Raw genomic sequence first — 19923 nt, forward strand, 5'->3', positions numbered from 1 at the left:
CTCTCTCTCTCTCTCTCTCTCTCTCTCTCTCTCTCTCTCTCTCTCTCTCTCTCTCTCTCTCTCTCTGTCTCTCTCTCTGTCTCTCTCTCTCCATAGATAGATAGATAGATAGATAGAGAGAGAGAGAGAGAGAGAGAGAGATGTCTATTCAAATTTTAGTGTGATAAAATAGAATACTTAATATTCTAGTGCTACACAGGAATACATCATAATCCTTTACTTAAGTTCCAGGGAAATATGAAATTGTATTTTTCCTTAGGATATATTTCCACAAGTACAAGTTATTTTCAAGGCATATTCAAGAAATATTTGACATTTACTGTTGAACTTGAATTGGTATTTTCAAGAACTCCTGGTCTATCTGAAGTTGAGAAAAGATTGGTAAAGTGAAAGAGTTAGAAAAAAATGGATTTTGCTGGGCAGTCGTGGAACACCATTTTAATCCCAGCACTTGGAAGGCAAAGACAGGCAGATTTCTGAGTTTGAGGCCAGCCTGGACTATTGGAGTGAGTTCCAGGACAGCCAAGGCTACACAGAGAAACCCTGTCTCAAAAACAACAACAAAAAAAACCCCAAAAAACAAAAACAACAAAACAAAACAAAACAAACAAACAAACAAAAACCAAAAAACCAACAACAAAACCCACTGGATTTTAGTAAAGGAGATATTTATAAATGAATATTTTTCAGAGTAGATACTAATTTAGATGAGTTAAAGGACTATAGTTGAAATGTTTTTCTTCCAGGATGCAATTGTCATGTTTTTACTCAATGAAAGCTGCCTTACAATGTAGTGGAAATGTATGGACACTACCATAGTATATAATGACTACCTAGATGCATTTTTCCAGAAGAAAGCAGAAAGTTATCACTATATTTTGTATAGTGATATTTATATATTTCTTTCCCAGAAGGAAAAATCACTTCAGAAGTTCACAGAATAAAATCTATTCTCTGGGTTCTAGTAGTGTCATAGTTTTGTGGCTTACATTGCACATGTAAAATATCTTCATGTGATTTATGTAAATTGTAGTCTACCTTCATTATTCTCTAGGTAGCTATCCAATTCTTTGATCACCATGTATTAAAAACAGACCATTAAAAATATTTTCTGAACTCTTTGGTCTAAATGTAACCAAGAAAGCAATATCTACTTGTAATAAAATTCACCAAATTCCTGAAAAATTTGAAACACAAAACACATACACAATTAGGAAAAAACATCCATGTTCGTGTTCTTCAGGAGATATTAACATATATAAACTCATTCAAATTACTTATGTATTTGAAATAATACTCATAAACCTGGATGAATTTTTTGACAGTGTTTAAAGACTAATTTGGATTCAGAAAAGTTTAATCCTAATTGAAGAGGGAGACAATATTTTACATAGCTACTTTGTTTTATTCATGAGTATATTATAGCTGTCTTCAGACACACCAGAGGAGGGCACCAGATCCCATTAGCCACCATGTAGTTGGTGAGAATTGAACTCAGGATGTCTGGAAGAGCAGTCAGTACTGTTAACCACTGAGCCATTTCTCCAGCCACCTAACAAAGCTACTTTGAAAACACTGAATACATATAGGAACTAAAATAATACCATCCTGACAAAAAGTCGGCCATGTAGACCGACATCACAAAAGACATTTCAGAAATTATGAATATATAACGATCCAACTTATTTCCATCAAAATTATCCATTTCAGTTTAAGTTTGAGATATCTTCCAAAAGATCATGGGTTTGAACTTGTGAACAAAAAGCTAGTATATTGTTTCAAGTTGTGCTACCATTGGGAGGAAGTGCATAGCTCTGGGCAGCCAATCAGTTGGATGAGATTTATTGTTTAATAGGCAAACAAACCTCACTTGGAGAAGGGGAAATAAAGTGTAACAGCATCTGAATCAGTAAGTACTCATGTTATAGTCTGAAGAAGAATCTAGCTGACTTACGCCTGCAGCCTGAAAAGTTGAGGCTGTATTTGAAAATATTGAACCAAAATGTTGACTGAAGTTCTCCTGACAGAAAAATAAGTGAAACACTAGCATGTTTATTCTTCACTGCATTTGTCATAATCTAAAGTAAGAAGGAGGTGAAATTTTAAGAGAAATGTGAGGAAAAAGGAGAGTTTGGTAAATAAATAGCATGAATCTGTTTATAGTTGAAAACAAGGAAAGTATGGGAAGTTAGCAATAGTTTTTAAGTAAAGTATTGCTGGGGCACTTAATGGCTCCCTGGAAGCAAAAGTTCTCCTCTTTCCCCTAAAGAATATTAATCAGTTTTCCAAAGATATTCCTAGGTGTGTTTAGTTTTGCCTCCCACGAATTGCTGATGGAAGTCCTGTACTATAGAGTGGACTCAAGGCCGCATATTGTGATTAAGAATTAAAGTTATTTCTTTGTGTAAATGAACCAGGGTGGGATGGAGCTAGTGACTTTGTGAGGTGGGATACCGGGAGGGAGGCAGTTTTTAGAATGTAACTAACTAACTAACTATTAAAAAATAATCTTATATATTGTAATAATAGAATTTGAAAGTACTTCGGAAACCATACAATTCTCAGGAAAATATCTGGAATACAATACTGCAAACTGATTTTGAATTTTCAGTTCTGGACTAAAGAGGATCCGGAGGCCATTGTGCTGGATCTGCGTAAACTATGAATTTGTTTCCTCAAGTGCAGTCACATAGCACACAAAGATACTGCCACTGTGAGGATATAGTCACAAAAATTGGAATCAAGGTCTATGTGATGGCTGATTCAGTATGGGGGATTCATTTGACAAGATCAGAAAGGCTTGCATTAGATTTCTGGAAAGCATGAGTCTAGGCAACTAAGGGCCAGAAAGCCATCCAAATGCAGGAGCCAGTCCAGAGTGTGAGGGTGAGAGATATCCAAACCGCTTGTTCCTCAGTATCCTCCAACTTGTTCATTTTAAAAGAAGTTGCATATTGGAAATATGCTCTATGTCTTTTTCATTTTTCAAGGGATCATAATTAAGTGAGTGTCTTGTGTCCTAAAGGACTTCCTACTTAGAATGCTTGAACAGTGTTGGGAATGTGAAAGGCAGAAAGAACTGTTAAAGTTGGGTCAATTATTTTGCATTATGAGATTCTGTGAATCTGTAATGCCCAGGGAAAGAATTTAATGATCTTAATGAAAAGTTATCACTCACCATATCATACCATAGTGTCTTGTGTTGTCACATTTGGTCCTTGACTGATGCTTTTCTTTCCTCACTAATTTATTCATTTATTCACTTTACATCCTGATCTAAACCACTCCTCTCCTCCCATTCTTCTCCCCAGAGGCTATTCTCCTCTTTCCCCTCCCCTTCTCCTCTGAGAAGAGGGAGGCCTCCCTTATGTATCAACACACTCTAGTCACTGCAGGACTAGGTATATTCTTTCCTACTGAGGCCAGACAAGACAGCTTAGTTATTGGAACTGGATGCTCTGTCAGGTAACAGAGTAAGGAACAGCCAATGTTCTAGTTGTTGAGAGACCTGTGTGAAGACCAAGCTTAATGTCTGCTACATATGTACAGGGTATGGGGCCTAGGTCTAGCCCATGCATATTCTTTTGTTGATGGTTCAGTCTCTGGAAGCCCCCAAGGTTGACTGATGTTTCTACTTGCAGATATTGCAATCTAACTGTCAAAGGGATCACCACAAGGGTGTAGCCTTTACACGGTTCAACTTGACCTTGATCCTTACTAGCTACTTTTCATCTTTTCGGATATAAATACATGTTAAGAGACACAACAATGGAAGGATGGTTTATTGAAAGATAGTTTGAAATGATTACATCCATGTTAAAAGAATGGCATTGCAGTGGGACTGTTTTGTAGCTATGGTAATAGGAGTCTGAAGATATTCTCTCAAAACTGACTGGGCCAGCAAGCACATATGAAACAAAAGTCAAGGTCAAGTTGAACTTCTTCAAATATTGGACTAAAAAAATACAGTATTCATGAGCAAAAGAGTTATATTTGAACCTTGGCCTTCACTCTGTTAAAAATGCAACTTATGATGGATCATATATAGACCTATATATTAAGATCAAGAAGAATAAGACTACTTGAGAAGGTACAAAATATTTTAATACATTAAAAAAACAAATGAGTGAAACATTATGCCAAAAACATGTCAAAACAGAAGCAAAGGAAAAAGCAATAACAACAACAACTAAACTACCTCACCATGAGTTCCATCAGCAATGAGGAATTAGTCAAGGACAAACAACCTGCCAAGCCGGAAAAGACACTTGTCAGCTAGTCACATGGTAACCAGTCAATATCCAGCTATCATCAATAACTCAAAAAGCTTAACAACGTAAAAAAAAAAAGTGCCTTGCAATCCACTTTCTGTAAGAAAGGGACGACTAATTTGAATGGACACTTCTCAAAAGAAGCAAGACAAATTGCCAATTAATATATGAAAGAGAATCTTAATATCATTAACCTTTGGAAAGATGAGTCAAAAATTTCAAGGAGATATTTCATCCTAATTGGAATGACAATTATTAAAAGTAGTATGTCAGCAATGATAAGAAAAAGAGTCTATGTCATACACTATTGTTGAGAATGTCAATTAGTTTAAATATTATTGAGACTCATTTTAAAATTCCTTTAAAATTCTAATTATATGTAGAAATATGAATGAATATTGTACTCATGGATATATTTCTATAAAAATGAAACTCCAATAAATAGACATATCCACAGTCATATATATATATGTATTATATGTATGGATATATACATATAATAGTATAATTATCATATTAATATAATATATTTACATTATTTTAAATATATTACTATAAATAATGTAATGCAATGACATATTATAAATATACTATAATATATTTGTATAAATATTAATATAATTTAAATTATTGTAATATATAATTATTATAGCATAATATATATTTTTTCTGTTAGCTAAAGTTTATGTCAATTAACATATTAGTATATGAAGAATATATTCTAATCATAGAAAACAAAATTCAAATATAATGAAGAAAAAAATCACTTGTCACAAATAAAATAAAATAGAATTCATCCCTAAGCATGCTGGATTTGATCATTTTGCATTTTGTGATCATGGTAAATATTTTACTAGTCTCATGTAAGGTCCTTGTTTAGTACAGTTTAATTACAAAGAAAACTAATCTATTTTTATGTCAGTGTATTCTGGATAAGACTGGTTGTTGCTTTTATAAACTCAGAGTAGTTTTTATGCCTACAACAGTTGTACAAGATCAAGTCAATAACTGCTCCAGCAGGGATATAGAGAATGGAGCTCATGAGGCCACAACCTTACTTGAGGAGATACTGACAATTCAGTACTACTGGAAGAAAGTGAGTCAGTTCTCTCCAAGAGTATGGACCATGGGCTGTTGTCTCTGCTAAGTAGATGGCTAGCCCTTTAATCAATAAACACATTCCCTGTTTTTTGTTGTTTTGTTTTGTTTTTCAGTGTTTTTAAAGACATGAATTCTGGTAGGACATACATACTGAGTGATGTCTGAGAGGGGTACAAGTAGAGTTGGGTAGTAAGTAGGATCAAAATACAATAAATATTGAGTGAATTTAAATGTGGAATTTTTACAAAGTTTATCTATCCTGTCCATATTTCAGCACAGATATCAGGGAGAAAACTTTTAGCTTTTTGATATAGTAAAATCTTCTGGTGGTTTATTATGCATAACTTTAATTATGTTTTGGTATGCTTATTTTATTAACAATTTGTTGAGAAATTTTACCATAAAGATATATTAAACTTTATAAAAATTATTTCTGATTGCGATGACCATATAGTTTGTCATTAAATCTGTTAACATGGTATTTGAAAAAATATATTTTTGATTTATATTGAAACATTCTTTGTACCAGGGGTAGATATGATATTAGATTCAGATTGTGTTTGTATAATAAAGTATTGTTCTGTAGAGTTAGTCATTCTTTGTTCATTCTGATTTAATTTCAAGTTAATAAGGATTTTGTCACTACATTAACCATTTTATTGTTGGATATATCCTGTAGTTGTAAATTAATGCGACAATAGATACATACTGAAAAATTGAAAGCACAGTTTCAGAGAGGCACTATTCCTTAATTGACACTGAATTTTATTTCCACTACTCTTGAAATTTTAACATTGAATATGTCATAAAAACAAGAGAAAGGTAAGTATTCTCTGTCACATTTCAAGATGAAATATGTCTTTGCAGTTAAAATAAATTGTATTCTCAAAGCACTTTCATTTAGATTTGTAAATATTTTAAAAATTTATTTATTTTGTTGTTTTATATTGTAATATGATAACATCATTTCCTCCTTCCCTTTCCTCCATCCAAAACTTCACATATATCTATTCTTTCAACACCATAGCCTTCTTTATTGATTGTTTTATACTTATATGTATATAGATATGTATGCATATATACAGGTATATTTCCAAAGACATGAGCATCACTTGCTCAGACTGTATATAACTTCATGTATATTTTCAGAGCTGACTATTTTGTATTTAGTGGCCACTTTATGTGTTTTTCCCTGGGAAGACTATTTCTCAGCTCTCAGCATTTCTTATTTTTCTGACATTATTTTGTAGAGTTTAGGTTTGTTGGAATTTTCCTCCTGGCCCTGTTAGCAGATTGTTCAATTGATTGTTGTTTTATATCAAACAACTTTTATAATACTCATTTTTATTGTTACAATAAAATTGCAAATTATAAAATAAAATTTTATAAATTTTAAAGAAAATGATAAAAAAAAAAAAACCGAAAGGTATTTCAGGTTTTGAAAGGGGAGGGTTCTCCGGGAGGAGTTGGGGTATAAAAAGGAAAGAAGAATGTGATGTAAGTCTATTTACTCAAAATATGTTTTTAAATATTAACACATTCAAATAAATTGAAATTATGTATCTTTTCTCATCATAATGCAATAAAAGTTATATCAAAAATAAATCAAATACAGCTTGATTACAGACATGTCCAGTGAACATACACAGGTTTACTTTTAAATATATAGTTTTTTACTTTAATTATCTTATCTAATGTCAAATTTCTGAGCAGCATTGATGATCATAAGGGATCATGCTATAGAGACCAAAGAATATGTTATTTCCCTCAGAACTGGAGTAAAAGGCAACTGTGGGCTCTCCCACATGGGTGTCTGAAATCAAATTAGGATCCTCTGGAAGAGCAGAACATGCCCTTAACAATAAGCTATCTCTCTTGCATTGTAAAACTTCTTTTCTAAGTAAATATTTAATACATAATGAACAAAGTTTATTGCTTCTTTATCTGTAACTGCCAGATATTGTTAGCAGACTAGTTAGTTGTATATCTACAGATGAATCGTAAATAAAATGTAGTCTATTTCTACAATAACACCCTATTCGGTTAAAAAAAAAAAAGAAATCATGAAATTTGCAGCTATGTGGATGGAGATAGAAATAATCATCCTTAGTGAAGTAGCCCATATATCAACAGGAAAGTATGTATTCACCTATATATATGGATGTTAACTGTTAAATCTATGGTAAGTAGGCTAAAATCCATATTACCACAGAGTTGAGGTATACATTAAGGATACTGGGTGGGCTCGATCTCCCTCAGAATGGAAAATAAATACTGGCTCCCAATGGAGAAGCTAGAGAAAGTACCCAAGGAGCTAAAGGGATCTGCAACCCTATTGTTGGAACAACATGATGTACTAACCAGAACCCNGGAGCTCTTGTCTCTAGCTGCATATGTATCGAAAGATGGCCTAGTCGGCCATCAATGGAAAGAGAGGCCCATTGGACTTGCAAACTTTATATGCCCCAATATAGGGGAATGCCAGGGCCAAAAGAATGGGAATGGGTGGGTAGGGAAGTGGGGGGCGCTATGGGGGACTTTTGGGATAGTATTGGAAATGTAATTGAGGAAAATATGTAATAAAAAAAAAAAAAAAAGATGGGTTGATGGCTGAAATGAGGAGGACGGAAGAGAGGGAAGAGGGAATAAATGGAGAGACAGATTAAATAATAGTCAATTAAAGCATCATTTGGAAACCTAATGTAGTAGAAACAGCCTAAAGTGTACACATATGCAAAGGTGATCTAAATGGATTCACAAATAATGTGATTTGTTGGCTAATTTGGACATCTCTTGTCATCAAAGAAAGCTTCTTGTTCCGAGAATGTGTTACATCGAATCCAATTGTTGGCCAAGGGTTTCACACGAATATCTCCAAATAAACCAGACTTTTTACCAAGACGATAGGATGCTCTGCATAAACTAATGTTGACTCTCTGTTGCTGAAGACAACACCTACACAACTCACTGAACACAGAGATGTAGATCTGGTACCTGCCTAGAGCCTTCACCCCTACTGATTACTGTCCATGGTTTTGAAAAGCACTTGCTATGCTACCAAAGGGAAAAGGGAATCAGAAAGCCGGTTTGTATTCTAATGAGAGAGATACATACCTGTTTGTAGCCTAATGAGAAAGAGTATGAATGAAAGGAAAAGAACAAAAAAGTGAGTGGAATTTTAAATAATATAAAACGGGCATACATGGTGTAGCAATTCACTTATATTTCCAAACTTTGAAGGCAGAGACAGGGAATCCCCAAAGCAAGATGGCCAGAAGGCTAGATACATCAGCAAAGCTCTAAGTCTGACTGGGCAACTAATCTTCAGTGAGGGACTAGAAGAACAATCTGAGGAGGTCCCCAGAATCAGTGTCAGTCCTCCACACACATGGGTATGGGCACCCATATGTACATCTGAGCCCACACACATGTGAATATGCATACCACACATGAAGAAGGAAAATGGAAGAAAGACAGTTTCACAGTGGTGAATCTTTTAGATGTTGCCAAAACATGTCTACTCTGGAATATGCTCAGGCTCTTGTTCCAGCAACCTTCTTTCTCTGACACACTATGTGTACTCTTTGAGTCATGCACAGGGGTGAGGACAGCTATGTCTCTGGAAGATTCAGCTTGGATCACCCAGGTGACAGGACCCTTCAGAAACTTATTTTGATGGTCTCTGCCATCCCCAGACCTGAACTTCACTAATCCATCCATTCATAGATGGTTTACCCAGTGTCTACGCTCTGTTAAGGGGTTGGAGATACTGTAATGGAAAGATAAGTAAGGTCTGAGGTCTTACAAATGCATGCTCTAGGACAGTGGTTCTCAGGCTTCCTAATGCTGTAACCCTTTAATAAAGTTCCTCATGTTGTGATAAAAAAAATAAAAAAAGTAAAATGGGCATACATGATTTTATAAATCTTAAATTATATGTCTTCCCACTAGGTGTTTAATTATAGAATACGTGGAAATAAGCTTTCTTCATAGGGGATAGTATTAAAATATATTATGTTTTTTTCTCATTAAATCCTAAGGGATCATTTCCATTAAAACATAATTTAATATACACATTTAACAGGTTTATACACTTTATCCAAACAAATATTTTACTCTTACTTTGATTTAATATATTTACATATAATGAAATTTCGCAAACACTGGAAATTTTACCTAATTAGAGCGGTTTTTGTTCATTAAAGTAAAAGACAATTGAATTACCAAAGGGATGCAGATCATTTTGTAAACTAGGATATTTTAGTGCATTTATTTCCAGAATGTTGTTAAAGATGCTGAATTTCAGATTTTCATCCCCTTTAGTAATTAAAGCTGTATAATTCCTGACATATTCTTTCAGGTTAAATTCAAATAAGATAGAACAATTCTATTTAGCCCTCTAGAAGTAGAATATACTAAGGAGGAATGACCTAATTATGGTTGAAGTTGAAGAGGTCAACTTAATTAGTTATAGCAACTGTTCTTCCTTTCACATAAACAACGATATATCTGTTAGGACTATGCTGACTTAATGGTAAAAATTGATAATGCTTTATGTAGTTTTAACACATGTTTATTTATTTGTCTTATTTATATGGGATTCAGAAAGACAATACATGGCTCAAAACAATAAAAGACTGCTGAATTCATTTTTAGTAAAATATTTAATATGTAGTTCATTACCATTTTTCAGAATTCATTTACATATCTTTGTGCTCATGTACACATCCTCACACATTCATGCTGACTTTTCTATGTCTTATTTACAAGATGTTTAGTTTTAAATGTAACTGTTTTAAGGTAAATGACTTTCATATTAATTGACAAAAATTTAGCCTCTTCATGGTGGTAATTAGCTAAATTGTTTTTGTTTCTTTTCAATTAAGTGTGTGTGTGTTTTTCTAGGTTTATACATGTAAGTGCAGTGCCCCTACATACGGGGGTCAGAAGAGGTCAGTAGATCCCCTGAGTTTAAATTATAAGAGTTTCTGTAATCCTTGACATGCATGCTAGAAACTGAACTTTGGGTCTCTGGAAAAGTAATATAAATTATTAACACCTGCATCATCTCACCAGTCACATCTGGTTAACATTTTTAAAGTTATTTTTAAATTGTGTACATTATATTTTAATGTGTACGTCATATTTTTATTTCTTTATCATTTTTGTTTGATAGTCTTCAGATCTCCCCTAAACTTATTTGTATAATGCCCTTGCCAATAAATATACAATGATATAGTATTTGCATTGACCTTGAACAATTTAGTACTGTGATTAAAAGATGCCTTTTGTTTTGTTTTGTTTTAATGTCAATGTTTGATAAGCATTTTAAGGGGGAATAGAAGGAGGAGGAGGAGGAGAAGGAGGAGGAGGAGGAGGAGGAGAAGAAGAAGGAGGAAGAGGAGGAGGAGGAGTAGGGAAAGCTGTAAGACAGAATACTTGTATGATGAAAAATTAAATTTAAAAATCCATGGGTTTTAGAATATTTTATTGTCTGCATATGTTTATAAGCAAAAAACTTTGTATTACTTAAAGAACAAAAATAGTTTAGAAATCATGAGAATATGGGCACAGCAAATGAACCAAGAAAAATATTTCTGTAAAGGCAGTTCCATGGATGAGTGAACCTGTATAATGAGCAGGATGGGGTTGCACTACTATGTGAAGGTTAGCCCTTCCATGCATGTGTCAGCCTGAGCATCTATAGAGGAAAGTTTACAGTGTGGTTACTGTCTTTTTGATGTTTTTGTTGTTTATATTTTTTGTTTGTTTGTTTATTATTTTATTAGGTATTTTCTTCATTTACATTTCATTGCTATACCAAAAGTCCCACTCCCACTTCTTGGCCCTGGCATTCCACTGTACTGAGGCAGATAGAGTTTGCAAGACCAATGGGCCTCTNTTTCCACTGATGGCCGAANAGGCCATCTTCTGATACATATGCAGCTAGAGACAGGAGCTCTGGGGGGTACTGGTTATTTCATATTGTTGTTCCACCTATAGGATTGCAGACCCTTTTAGCTCCTTGGGTACTTTCTCTAGCTCCTCCATTGGGGGCCCTGTGATCCATCCAATAGCTGACTGTGAGCATCCACTTCTGTGTTTGCTAGGCCCTGGCATAGCCTCACAAGAGACAGCTATCTCAGGGTCCTTTCAGCAAAATCTTGCTAGTGTATGCAATTGTTTCAGCGTTAGGAGGCTGATTATGGGATGGATCCCCGGGTATGGCAGTCTCTAGATGGTCCATCCTTTTGTCTGGAGGGCATCATCCTGAGTGAGGTAGCCCAATCACAAAAGAACTCTCATGATATGTACTCACTGATAAGTGGTTATTAGCCCAAAAACTTAGAATACCCAAGATATAAGATACAATTTGCAATACACATGAAACTCAAGAAGAACGAAGACCAAAGTGTGGACACTGTGCTTACTGTCTTAGGACTGCTGTGCACCTGTTTTTGAGTTAGATTCTCCCCCTCCTTTTCCTGGACCTCTGGAGGTAGACTTAAGTGACAGAATAGAAAACCACAAAGATCTCCTTGTCTTTGACTCCCCACCATATAGCACAGGCCAATAGGACTACCTACCAATCTTTTATACTTTTATTTTATTAAACTTGTGTTGTAGATTTCCCAATCCCAGAAGAGCCCCTGGCTGCCCACTCTGTCTCCAGAGCTCAGGAATCCATTACTTTTTAAAGCTAAATCAAAACTATTGTATGTGGCACTCTTGGTTTAACATCTGTTGTTTTGCTCCAAAACAAGGACAGTTTTCACAAATAGTTGAGCTTGTGAGCCAGTTACTGCCAGAATGTACATCTTAGTAATAACTATTTCAATATCAAAGTTGTTGAAATTGGGATCCATTTTGAACCCAGATGGTTAATCCCAAGCTAAATTAAGATAGCAAATTAATCCATGTTTGGAGTAATATTCTACCATTTTAATTTAGAAAAGCACATTGAAATGCAATTTGACTAAAAATAAATTAGTTTTCAAAGAATGGATCTATTAAACATTTGAGTCTATGCTTCTTATGTGTGCAAATATTACACCTCCAAGGCATTCAGGCCTCTTATTAAAATATGACTCTTATAGATGTTGTTGCTATAGTCGCAAAGTTCAATTAAAAATGCTGAAACATTTCAATGAATAGCTTGATTATTCCTGGACTTGCTTAGCCTCATTTTGCATCTATAAAAAACTTCACTAGTGACATCCATTTTCAATAAACTTTGTAAATATGCATTTCATTTTTTATTTTCGGTGATTTTAAATTTGACTTTAATCCCAATTTCTTTATTGATTTCATCATATATGTACAACTGGATGATTGTTAAGATATAAGTTACCATTTATAGAGGTGTACATATTCAAATAGACACAAACGGTAGACAAAGGTAACAGTGGAAGAATGGAATATTTTTCTAAGGAAATGAAATCAAATTTTCATGTATCACTATGAATATTCTTCATGATAAACTGAATTTTGCTACATGCAGTACAAGCTGAAGGAGACCAATAAAAATACGTGATCTCTTGGGACATTGTAAATTAAGTATTGGCATATTTTATTAACCAAATCAACAAAACTGAAAACATCTTTATGGCTGTTTTCCCCAGTGTCTAAGAAAAAAAAAAAAACTAGGCTAATTTACTCTAGCAATCAGTTCTAATTTTTTAAATTCATTTTAAAAACTGACATATTAACTTTGAACCATTCATTCCTTTATTCTAAAGTACACTCTTAAGAAAATAATGGTATGTGTAAATGAAATTCATTGAGCTCTACAACGTGACAGCTGCCTGTTCAGAAAACTAATTAATTTAACATTTACAGTAACTTTAAGGAGGTACTACTGACATGCTACACAGTCTAAGGATGTTATGTAACATGCTGGAATCATATAGTTAACATAATGTCAGCAATTGTATGGCTGTGAATTACAATTGTAAAAGGAAAAGAAAGTGAACACTTTGTAAGGTGAATTTCTGAAGGAGAGTTAGAGGCATTTTGGAACAATACTGAGTTAACTGGGCAAAAAATGGGAACGGATGAGCTATCATTATCCCTTCATTAAAGTAGGTCTACGGGACCTTGGCCAAAGTCAGCATAATGATACAGTAATAAGGAAAAGCTGCATTGACCTGTTCCTTTGTTCTCTCTCCTCTAAAAGTTTTACATTATTTTTTTTTTCTGTGGAGGTTGCGAATTGGATATTTTTAACAAATAATTTTTGCATGTGTATTTATTTGTGTGTGTGTGTATTTCTCTTTGTAATAACTATGATTCTCCTTACAGTGAAAGAACGGATATTTCCTTAGGTAAATGGCCTCAGGTAAGTCGATTTAAAGGAGTAAGAAATTATATCATTTCTGAAGAAAGAAACTAGTAATCAGAAAAGTCTTTGCACCTCTAAATGACAGGAAATTATATTGTTGTACAGACACAATTTTGAAAATGACTGAGACAGTTTTGTCATTATTTTGTACGTAATAATGTAAAATTAACAAAATTGATTAATTCATACAGTAAATACTTAAAAGTAATATATTTAAATGAAAGATACAATCCAATATAAATATATTTGTCCAACGATTGACTTTTGTTTGTGTTCTCACAGTGTTGGGGAAAACTTTACAGTTATTAATAGATATGTATTCTCATTCACTTTATTAAAAACAACCATTTGAATAACCTATTCTGAATTCTTCTTACCCAGGAACAGTATACTACTCAAATATCAAGCACATTGGATTTTTTTTTCTATGTCTATTGAAAAGGTTAATGCCATTGATTTGTGATCATTAGGCCTTAGACACATCACTTTTATATTTGAATTTTACATTGCTGTTACATAAAATTCAAGCAAAACATTTAAATATTTTATATATTTAAAAATAAAGTGTTTAAGAATTAAGTATTTTAAGAATTAAGCAGAGTTGTTAACTATACACATTATAATAAATAATTAGTTTAGGACATTTTTTTATTACGTATTTTCCTCAATTACATTTCCAATNCTATCCCAAAAGTCCCCCATACCCCCTCCCCACTTCCCTACCCACCCATTCCCATTCTTTTGGCCCTGGCATTCCCCTGTATTGGGGCATATAAAGTTTGCAAGTCCAATGGGCCTCTCTTTCCAGTGATGGCCGACTAGGCCAACTTTCGATACATATGCAGCTAGAGACAAGAGCTCCGGGGTACTGGTTAGTTCATAATGTTGTTCCACCTATAGGGTTGCAGATCCCTTTAGCTCCTTGGGTACTTTCTCTAGCTCCTCCATTGGGGGCCCTGTGATCCATCCANTAGCTGACTGTGAGCATCCACTTCTGGGTTTGCCAGGCCCCGGCATAGTCTCACAAGAGACAGCTATATTTGGGTCCTTTCAGCAAAATCTTGCTAGTGTATGCAATGGTATCAGCGTTTGGAAGCTGGTTATGGGATGGATCCCTGGATATGGCAGTCTTAATTGGACTGACACTTCTATAAAATTCCCCATAATCCTGTAGTGGAAATAAAATACACATTGAAATTCATTCTCTGAATCGTGATTAGATTCCTCTAAATTAATATCAATCATGTTCTGACACTGTTTGCACATAGAATGGTTATATGTTAATTCATTATTTTACTCAAATAAGGTTATTCAAGGGTTTAGATTTTGTTCCCTTAAAACAAATGACCATTCTATTAAACAGCATTCAATGTTATGACTTTATCTATACAGGCCTTTATTTGGATCGCTCACAATAGACACCATCATTCCATTTCATCTTGCATTTGAAGTGAGGACCTTTCAGCTCTACAAATTGTCTATAAATTGTCATTTTTACCACCTAATAGAAATCTCCTACAGACAGAGTGAGAGCAAACTTTTAGAGTATATAGATATTGAAAGACCCCCGAAGGGAGACCCTCACTCAAGTCTCGGGACAGCCGCGAACCCAAGAAGACACTGAGACCGAACTTAAGGTGTAGAGAGTAAGATTTTATAAAGCAGCAACAAGTAAGCACATGAACCAGAGCTCTGGGGTCGAAACTCATACACCAAGCATGGTGCAGAGGAGATTCGACCCCGGCCCAAGTTTTTCTCAGGTTTTTATAGAAAACAGCCAAGGGGGGAGCAGGGCAGGGAAAGTACAAATTTACGTCACCAAGGGGTTTTGCCAAGAGTTTTTCCAAGGGGCTTTCCATAACCAAGGGGCCGTGTCCTATATTTTGGCAATGTATTCTGAGGTTTGTTACCCTTATCTCAAGAATGTTCCTGGCACAGTCTTTAGTTGGGAGGGGTTGGACTGGGTTTGTTCCAGGAGACCCTTATCTAAAAAATGTTCTTGGAACAGTTTTCATTTGGGAGGGGGTTGGACTCTGGGGTGAGGAGTTCAGGAATGTACTCTGGGGTGAGAAGTTCAGGAGTGTTCCGGGAACAGTCTCTGGATGGGAGGGGTAAGAGGACTTTGAGTTGAAGAGTTCAGGAAGAGTTCAGTAATTTTCCTCTTTCAATATCAATGATAATTTGACTCTGTTTGTTGGTGTATCCATCAATAAACAATTTTCTAAGTGTAGTTTGATGGTTGACATCCATCTTGCTTTTTGATATGTAAATGGTGTTCATTTTAATCTGTTCTATAGGTTTTTCACTACCTATTTTACATGATTTATTTTATTATTCATAATTATCTTATAATTAAATTATATTATATTTCCCTTTCCTTCTACTTATATACCCCCTTCCTCTCCTTCAACTGATGGTTTCTTTTTTATTAATTTTTAATACACACACACACACACACACACACAAATCTCTTAATGTGCCTGCTCAACAGGTGTTGTGTTAATTGAATGGACAATCAATTGATGTTTTCTGGGAGAATGCTATTTCTCCCACTCTCAGGATCCTTTAGTTTACTTGTAGGTTTTCTGTGTATGGTTGAGGCTTCCCTGGATTTCTTCAGAGCACAACAGTGTGGTGATCATTATTGTTCTTGGAAGGTCATTTTAGTCATTCATGTTATTAAGAATTTATTGGTCTTATGTCTGACAGTCTTAGGAGATATGTGAATACATAACAGTGAATGTTATGTATGAATTTAGTATTTAGAATCTAAAGCCAGAATAAAAGTAGTGAAATCGCAGCATATGGTTTTAATGTTTTTATGTGTGTGTGTGTGTATTATATGTATGTGATTGTTGTTCTCTATTTGCCTATTGACAAATCAGAAATTTCAAAACTGAGACAAGTAAAATTATGTTGCAATGCTTTAATGTTGATTCAGCCAATAGTAACATGAAAAGGCTATCAAGTTTTCAATTTAATTTAGGCAGTGAGCTATATTCTGCTACCACTAAAGCATAATTAATTTGTAATTATAAATTATAATTGAAGTAATTAAATGAGGTCAATTTTAATATTTCACTTCTTAGTATCAAGCAATTACTTTTTGTAACTGAGCAGTAATTTCAATTGCTTTTGATTTTGTATCAAGTAAAAAACATAAGAAATAAAACCAATATGCAGTTTGGTTTGAGCTGTTCTATTTTCTGAAACAAGTAGCACATGAACAAAATTTGCTCTCAGTGATTACTCTCCACTATAGTGTAGTCACTATGAGCACTTAAAAAGTGAATATTTAATAAATGAGCATCAGAATGTGTTCTTAGTCACAGTAAGCCCAGATTTCCTACACATTAATAATCTGAAGGCATAAATAGCAACATCTAAAGTCACATGCCCATTCTGCCTTTCTTTGGTAGGGCCTCCACCTCTCTCTCTCTCTCTCTCTCTCTCTCTCTCTCTCTCTCTCTCTCTCTCTGTATGATTGTATCTTTTTTTAAGTTTCATACTGGAACTTAACAATTAATTTGATCTTTGACAAAGATTTTAGTACATATGTTCTTATAATTAAAGAAACAACATCATTATTCACCTAAAATATGTCAAGCCATATTGGGAATATAAGGATACAGATATTACTTATACAATGGTGGTTTAGGAAATATGACCAATATGCAAATAGAAATTAAATATTATACTCAAATAGTATGTTACCTTAAAAAGTCCAATTCTTGTATATTATATTAACATTCACTTTTGAAACAATTTCCCCTTTAGAAACATACCTAGCAGATATTTTCTGTATGTGTATTTTAACAAAAACTTCTATTCCTAGAAATAATCTAAATTGATTATTTGACTAAGCATAGGCTGAGTTGGAATTTTGGTCAGTTTAATGATACTTCACAGGCCTTTCTTTTATTCTGTTCATTTTTATGCTATGTGTATGAATGTTTTGATTAAATGCACTATAGTGAAATACATACACAGAGGCAAGAAGAGAACACTGAATCCCTTGAAACTGAAGTAACTAAGAGTGGTTAACATCCATGTCCTTTCTAGAAACTTAAGCTGTGTCCTCTAAAAGAACCACATATGCTCTTAATCTTTCAAGCATTTCCCTAATCTGTAAAGGTCTAATATGTCAAATAATATTAAATTTGAAGATAGGACAGTTTTTCAAATATATTTACAGAATTTATAATTATTGTTTATCAGCATATATAACAAGAATTACCTCAGTTTTTAAATAGATGAAATGGATAAGCCTTGCAAATTCCCGTACCCATAGCAGCCTCTCCAAAGGCTAATGTAAGTCAATATTTAGAGTGCATCGTCTAATAGGTTTTTTTCCCTTGGGGGTTAGAAGTGTAGAACGCATATTTGATTTTAGATTTTCTATGTTCTGATTATTGATTATCCTTTACACAGGCCATTGTGTGAAGTAGTATAATGCTGATGCCTAGGTACCACTACAAATAATTAGACTAACCATGTAGCTGGGCTATCATCATAGTGTAACATGAGTGAGTCTCAGAACTCAAATGTTATCTCTGAGAAAGGAAGTAGAGGAAAAAGGTGCCCATGCAGTGTTTATCAGTTCATGCACAATAGTCACGAGAGGCTCCCAAACATCTACTTGTGCTAACACATGCATATTTTGAAAATTATCTTCAATTATTAGCTAAGATAGTTGTTCCTTGAAATGCTTAAACCACAATTAAAATATGCTTAAAAGATAGATATTTAAGAAATGACATGCAAAATAGCTTGCAATAATATGAAGATTTTAGAAATAGATGCATATGTGCATATTGCATCAAGTCTAACAAAAAAGTTACTGTAGAAATGACACCAGTTTTCCTTTTACAGGAATATGTTACATGAATAATTGGTGACTAAATTTTCTTTCTGATACAAATTTTACTTGGCCACTTCATATTCCTAAGTGTTTTTTGTGTGTTTGTGTTACATTTTATTCACTACTTCCATAGCTGTGTTTCCTCTGTTTCTTCAGAAGGAGAAATTCTAATATTCTCTGTAATCACATGATACATAACACAACAACAAGTATATCAAGTCGGCCCACGAAGATGGAACTGTTTCCAAATGTATAGCTGGGATAAAATAACATAAAATGGCAAGGCTTATTAATGTAACTCTTAAACTGAGAAGATTGGTCACCAAATAAAGGGAAAAAAAACACATAAAACAAAAAACAACTTGATGTTATCAAGCCTGAGTTGAGTTCCCATGATGCATAGAGAACCAGCTCCTAAAATTATTCTCTCATTTTTGCAAAGGAACCATGTAGGCACAGGCTTCTCACAGACACTCATAGAAAAACTAAACATGTGATATTATTTAAAGCTAAAATAAGTAAGTGTCCGGAGCCTGCCTGACACTAGATCTGTCTGGAAGGCAGCAATTTGGGGTAAGCATTAGTAGTTTTTGAGGGCAAAGCTAAGTCTTGTGAGGAGTAAAATGTTGCTTAATTTCTGTAATATTTGCATTTTGTAACTCTTCCCTAGTCTGGACCAGAAACCATGGCATTATGGGGGATAACACCTGCTGTTTAACAGTGGGGATTAGGGAAGAAGTTCTTTAACTCAGGAGTCCCTCACTAATCAGCAAGGGGAAAAGAAAAACTAAGTCATAAATGCAGAAAGAAAGTCTTTATGCAGGCAGTATGCACACACACACACACACACACACACATACACACACACGCACACGCACACGCACACACGCGCACACACACACACACACTTTGGTCAGGCCTGAAAACCTGGGTCATCAACTCAAGTGTTCCTACATACTTAGGTACACACTATTATACTTAGATACTTACACAGCATATTTGCATTCTGTGGATGGATCTGATGCTCCCACCAGCAAGTTCCAATGCAAACAAAGAAATAAACAAATAAACGAAAAGAATCGTCATGCACTCATTCAATTTGGATAAAGGAAAATAAGAAGCTTGAACCTTTATTAATAAGGAAAATGCCCTTTACTTTTTTTAAATTTTTTTTTAAATTTTTAATATTTTTTATTACGTATTTTCCTCAATTACATTTCCAATGCTATCCCAAAAGTCCCCCATACCCCCCACCCACTTCCCTACCCACCCATTCCCATTCTTTTGGCCCTGGCATTCCCCTGTATTGGGGCATATAAAGTTTGCAAGTCCAATGGGCCTCTCTTTCC

Source organism: Mus caroli, chromosome 14 (genome assembly GCF_900094665.2).
Source record: "Mus caroli chromosome 14, CAROLI_EIJ_v1.1, whole genome shotgun sequence".
In the NCBI taxonomy this organism is placed as follows: domain Eukaryota; kingdom Metazoa; phylum Chordata; class Mammalia; order Rodentia; family Muridae; genus Mus; species Mus caroli.